This window comes from Topomyia yanbarensis, chromosome 1, assembly GCF_030247195.1.
Source record: "Topomyia yanbarensis strain Yona2022 chromosome 1, ASM3024719v1, whole genome shotgun sequence".
NCBI lineage: Eukaryota > Metazoa > Arthropoda > Insecta > Diptera > Culicidae > Topomyia > Topomyia yanbarensis.
The window spans coordinates 136851502-136858238 of record NC_080670.1 but is presented as its reverse complement, the minus strand read 5'-3'; the positions used below and the strand labels follow the sequence as shown (position 1 = coordinate 136858238).

The 6737-nt window shown below is 39.0% G+C and overlaps 1 long non-coding RNA gene across 1 annotated transcript; it reads left to right on the top strand.

The window, feature by feature from the left end:
- The first annotated feature begins 4068 nt into the window (after window positions 1-4068).
- On the top strand, window positions 4069-5930 carry LOC131692072 (uncharacterized). The gene is made up of 4 exons (XR_009305915.1): window positions 4069-5188; window positions 5321-5470; window positions 5539-5683; window positions 5753-5930. It is a non-coding gene; the product is annotated as an uncharacterized LOC131692072 (long non-coding RNA).
- Window positions 5931-6737: the final 807 nt, after the last annotated feature.

Here is a 6737-nt window from a genome sequence, read left to right as displayed (position 1 = left end):
TGTGCGAATATCTCTTCTTGCTACAGAAAAAAATATTTGGTTATTTTCGTTTCTCTACACTCGATAACACAAGATATGAGTAAAATAGTTATGACCATAATCACAATACCTTTTCCATATATATTCAAAGAGAATATGTTATGTGACGTCATGCTCGATTGGTTCCGGCATTTGACATGTTAAATTGGCTCCGCTTAGTGTCTCCGCCTAACTATGAATATAGTAACTATACACTTGACATGCTTCGGAGATCTGTCTTAACGCTCTCTACTTAGCGCAGGATACGCGAAACCACTGCTAGCTTTCGAAAGAAAATTCCTAGCTGCTGCTACCCTATCAGTCTCTCTCTCGGCTGAGGATTACAATTTCGGTCGATTAAATTATGCTATGAAAATTGTACATCCTGGAATTTCATCTAACGAGGTCAATTCATTGTGAGGAATTTCGCTGCGTTCCAACATTGCTTGCCTCTGTAGGTGATGATGTGTGTGGATTCACTTCGGCAGCCAGCTCTTATGTTTTGGATAATTTTGCTATCTTATTTTGCTGAATAAATCATCTGCCTAAAGCCTCTACCACAGAGAACAAACATCCATGATCGAACAAAAATATTTAAAAAACGTGTGTAAACATTTTAATTAATATACTAAAAACACTAGCGCCGCCACACCAACCTATCCCAACTATCCGTCAAATCGATTCCGGAACCGGTTCGAAATCCTGGATGTATTCGGCATGGAATCTAGCTCAAAGAAAACAACCGATTCCAACTCTATCGGTTGACGCATTTGAGCTGGATTTCATGCTGGAAGTCCGAATCGGTTCCGGACTAGTTTGACTGGGTAGAGGAATAACCGCTGTCAATTCTGTCGCACTCAGCCACAAAAAAACATGACGACAGTAGCGCACCTGGTTAAGATATCCAAACTACCTTCGAAACCGTTAGAGATTTTACACAAGTTGAATGCTGAAGATGGACGTCTGTTCTCTGTGCCTCTACGTTATACTACGGCCACTTTAAAAACGCTCTGCTATTTCATCTTGTAGCTCTTGGCAAGTTAGTCCTGGCACTCTTCTCGATTATTCCTGGCACTATACCGCTGACGTCGCACTTATAACGGTGATCAAACTTGGCGAGAGTGGCTGTGGTTTCGTCGGAATTGTTCACTCGACAAGCAGTAAGTGCAAGGACTCTGCTACTTATGCCTGAGCCCCTCATTGAAACCTTCGTCCTGCCGGAGTGTTAGCTTCGTCCGATACCGGAGCGTATTGCTGAACCGAAGCAGTCTGCAACTGGCGCAGCTTCCTTCGAATCAGAATCGCTGAATATTCCCGTTAGCCGAATGTCCAACGTGGCCGAAGGCAAACCGATTGCAGCAACACCACCAGCCGTAGCTGACCTTTTAGCCTTTAATCCAAGTCCCTGCCATTGGTATAGCGACAGACGAGTGCGGCGCAGGCTGGACATCGGTTGACTCGGTGTCGGACGGGGCGAAACAGCTGCAACAGGAGCGGACCTAGTATGGGGTGTAAAGGTCATCAATTGCCATAGGTCACCAAAACGCTCTGCGACTAATATTGTTAACAAAACAAACCAAATGAAATTGATCGCAACAACGATAAAATAATCTAAATTTTACCCAAACATTTGAAACATTTGAAAAGGGTCTAACTGCCAAACGTAAACCTTGAGAAAAAGGCAAAAGAAGTTTTGGTCGAATTCATTATAATTCTATTTAAAAATTTAATACTGTTTTATTTAGTTTGATTGCGCATATTGTTTACATCAGACACTCCCCTTAATTCATTTAGTACGTATTTCACTGCCTTTATAATCCTTTTGGAATCAGTTACAATAATCCTTTATAATCATTTTATAATAAGCGTATTGCTAGTTAGGACTTTTATATCAGCCGGGCCCTTTTATAATTTGTTATAAAATCATTAACAAAATTCTTCATAATCCATTGTTGCGTTATGTTTATGCACATGGCCAGATAGATAGTTATTAACTGGGACGTGACGTGTGGATACGAAAAAACCTAATGTCAATTGCAGCCAGGAGGAGCTGTCAAATGCAGTCAAAGGGAACCGTCAAATGCAGTCAGGGGGAACTGTCAAATGTAGCCAGTCCATTTAAAATATGTGAGGAAGAAAGAGTGGCTATGCAAGACAAGAGATCAAATGAACAGAAAAAAAGAAAAAGAAAACATATCCACAGGTTTTGTCCCAGGATTTTAATAGAGAACATGAAAATTCGATTTGTTTGCATTTGGCAGTAGGCCTTTTTCAAATGTTTGGTTAGAAATTCCTTACTTCTACAATGAATCATGTACAAGAAAGGTAAAAATGTTAAATTTAACGGAATAATGTATGATGCCGACATCAAATAAAAAATTACAGCTGAGCGACCTTGTTTGGAAAGTGTTAACATTTGGCAGCGAACCAAACCAAGTTTCTCATACTATGATCGAATCAACAAAAATTCCAAGACCATGTAAACAATCTCTCTGAACTGTCAAAAAAGTGAGGTTAAACTTTATCATGCAATGTTCTCCACCGAGAGGTTCACTTTAGTTTGTTTACATAACCAATGAACTTTGTACCGCGACTCACCACTTCATTTGCCGCGTTGCCAGGAACTCAAGCAAAAATATTCAAAACAGTGTTGCCCAAACACACATTTTGAGTCCCACCATTCTTGCAAAGGTGGAAAAAATACTCAACATTCTTGCATTTTTCAAATTTAAAAAAATCATTAAAAAATCACGATAGCTCCAAATAGTCTCATTTCAACGGCAATATTCTTAAAAATGTGTAGTCTTTTGAATAAAAATAAGAAAAAAGGGGGTTAGGTCGGACGAGAAAGGTCTATTCTAGTGTTGAAATCACGGAAACGAAAAACTACCTAAAATTGAGTTCCTTTGACTCAATCTCGTGGTATCGTGGGGGAACTTAAAATTAGGTAAACCGTGTTGAAGGTAGTTTCCATTTAACCACGGCAAAAATTACAACTCATTGATAGGTTTTTTATACTCAAATTTAAGTTGAATTTACCTAATTTTGAGTTCAACCCAAACAACTCAAAAGTACCTTCCTCCACGGAAGACCTCGACTGAGTCGAATCTCTCTTTTTGTTTTTGACAACACTAATAAGTGCGAAAGCGACGCACAACTCAAAAGTAAGTTAAAACAACTTATTCTGCAGGTTGTTTTATTTAACCGTGATCATCATAAAGGGAGTGTTGCCGTTTTGACTGATTTTCACTCTTCGTCTCTTTCCCTATTCTCTTTGGATACCAGGTATATTTTTCAAATGTCTTCACATTTCTCGACAAACATATGATTACGGCCTAAAAGCCGACTGTCAAAATCCACTTTGAATGGAAAATCCGGACAAACCGTTACACGCCAATAACAGATGTTGGTAGTAAATGAAAGAGAAAAGTTTTCTCTTTCATAAACTGTTGAACTATCATAAACTGTTGAACTATGTCAAACTTTGACTAGTAAAGCTAAGTATGCACCTCTTGCGAAATGAAATTTCCTATACAAAACCTATGCATAAAAAACGCCGCGAAATGCTTGCGAAATTTTTTTTCATTTTGATTTCACAAGCGGTACGCAGCTCTCGCGAAAACGATAACGAAAATTGCAGTTAGCCGAGACACGGTTCGACAAACGATAAGTTTTATATTACTTCCGCGAGACAGCGCTGCTTTCTATGAGCTGTCACCAAGGCAAGCTTTTTCCGTGCGAAATAATGATCGGATGTATTATTCCAATGTACTGGATACTAAGGTGTGGCAATGCTGTATTGCTCTCTCGCTCAATTTCATTTTAGTATCAACCTCATTGGTATTATTCCGCTCGGAGACTCGCGAAATTTTGACAGATTGCGATGTAAAAAAGAAAAAAATATTGTTTATTATTAATCGTACGATAGCCTGTCAGTTTAGTACTATAAATCAGGTCAAGGAATTAAAAAAAGGCTTTTCTTTTGTGTTGTTCAGTTACACGAAGAGACGGAGGTTTTAAAAATTTAGTTAAAGTATGGCAGTCCAGTTGGTAATATTCTGTTTGTCACAAAACAAGTAGGTACAACCAAACGCAAGTTGCAAGCACAGCAACAGAAACTGGTTCTACAATTGTTATGCTCTGCAGTCGTACGTCCATAAAACCTTACCGCCCTTGAAGCAAATCAAAGATAACGAATGCAAAGGTAATCGTTAGACCAGAACTTAAAATCACAATTTCCCGTGCTCTAGCATCAAGAGTAACTGCTCCAGGCCCAACAACAGCAAAGTCAGCATCCAACCACCCCTAATCGAATCGTTCAGCCCTTACTGTTTCCTTCAACAACAACCAGATGCAACAAATCATCAATTATCTCGATTCAACATCCTTAATTTGGCAATCGGCCAACCATTCTCAGCATTGAATCGATAAAACCGTAGCAGCACCAGCAACATAACATATAGTAGCAGCCAACAACCCCTTAAAAGAGCCATATAACAATTTCAGATCTAAACCCGCAAAGCAACATCACGATCGCTACGTTTTTTGCTCAGATCTTACAACAAAACAATCCATCAGCGGCAGTAAAATTAACAAACTTTTCCATCATGACATGAAGCCGATTGCAACTGAAATGCTCCAAGGTGATCATATCACCAAACGTGAAAGGCAAAACAATTTATATCGAACTTATCCAACATCCTAAATCAAAAAGGAACGTCGTATCCCATCCTAGCCTTAATTCCTACCAGTTCCCTGCATGAAAAAGGTAGGGAGGAGCCTTGACAGTACAACTTTTCACAACAGACTTAGCAGCAGCACCAGTTATTAAGATTTCTCCCAGATGATGACCATCATCAAATGGTCGCCATTAATAGCGTTAAAACGACGGCTCTACCTCAGGGTTTTATTCTAATTTTATAACCTGGTCAACAATGGCAACCAGTGCAAACGATCTAATCCAATCAGGGACAAACGCAGAAAACCATTGGCCAACAGTAGCAGCAGCAGCAACAACCATATCAGAACAATCATCACCCAGATTCTGCAGAAAAAGATATAGCAAAGAACAGGAACAGCACCTTCAGACTGTAGTAACCGTAGCATTGTATACGATATTGTATCATACCACGAGCAGGAGGAACTTTTATTCAGTTGCAGGTGCAGCAAGGTGAGTGATTTTTTTTTAATTTCAGAAGTATCAGTACCGTGTTGAGTACATTGTAATTCAATATCATATTCTTATAAAAAAAAGTTCACGTTCGTAAGCTCGGTTACGGATATTAAGTTTTGCATTTTTTAGATCGAACAGGAACCATAGTAGATATAGATCCAGCGGACACACACCGCTCAACGGCAGCAACAGGGTACCATAGTCAACATCCAGCAGCAGAACGCAGTGATTAAACAGTAAATGCAGCAGCAAGGTGCTTGAAAAGGACTTTCTCTTTCGGTAAGTTTCCACCCCCACTTCCCACCAAACTTTCCTTTGCATATCTAGATATCCTTGTTGATTTACAGAACAAACATAATGGAAGGGCACGACAAGTTCAAACGGGCCAGCTGTGTGACTCATTTGGAAAAAGTGCTTCATCGGTGTCATGGCATGATATCAAGACAAACCTCGGACTAATCCGGAAAATGCATTAAGTTGAGCGAGAGTCAGGTAATGTCACAAACAACACTAATAAACCTTTCCGACAATTTGTATTGATTCCCCATTTTCTTCGCATAGGAAAAAGTTCTGCATGTATGCGTTGATGAAGGTGGCGTTCCGAAATTGCCATGAGCTGGATCCGTCTCAGCAACACGAAATGAGCTCCGTCACAACTGGTAGAGCGCAAAGCGCCGGTAAGCCAACAACTGCTCAATAGAATTAAGAAGTTATTCAATATTTAGCATAGCGAATAGTAAGAAGGTACAAAAGGCTAAGCGCTAAATAGACCTTTCTTGTCAAAAAATTTTTTATGCTGAAATTCATTTTTCATTCCCGAATCGATTCTGCATATTGCCACGGTGATTTGAAGTCTCTAACTATTGAAAAAATCGAAAATCATTCGAGCTGCCCATTTCACTCCGTATTCTCAGATCCTACTTTGCCTTGTTTCCCCAAAAATTTACACCATTTGGATGAATTTCGGGTGGAGAATATAAAACATACACTGAGAAACAAAAATATGCAGAGTTAGCATACTTTCTGTTCCCGTCTCTTCTTCTGTTGTGATTTTTATGTATTTTCTAGCATAAACTTCTAGCATGCATTCAACGAATGGATAGACAGAATTTGTCAAACGCAAAAAAATTACGGCAGAAGAAAAGTATGCTATCGCTGATTATATAAAGTTCTCCGTGTACGCATGAATTGTTTACTCAAACCTTTTGCGAAACATTTGTTTTGACTTGAATGAACCTCCTTCGAGGGGAACGTCACTTCAGAATGATTGTTTTATTCCGTTCAGTTTTACACGAATTCGTACTTTTTCCGGAAATTTTAGAAAATCTTGACAATGTTCTAACAAATCGAGCATTGTTAAGAAAAATCGAAGAAATTACAAAAAATCTCTCCAATCTCAAGCAAATTTTGCTCGAATTTCGACGATTTTGATGGAACTGGCAACTCTGTATACTCAATGTTTGAATCTTTCAACAATTCTGGCAACAAAATTTATGTTTTTGTTTTGATTTGGTCATGCAGTTATGCTGCTGGTAATGTTTTGTTT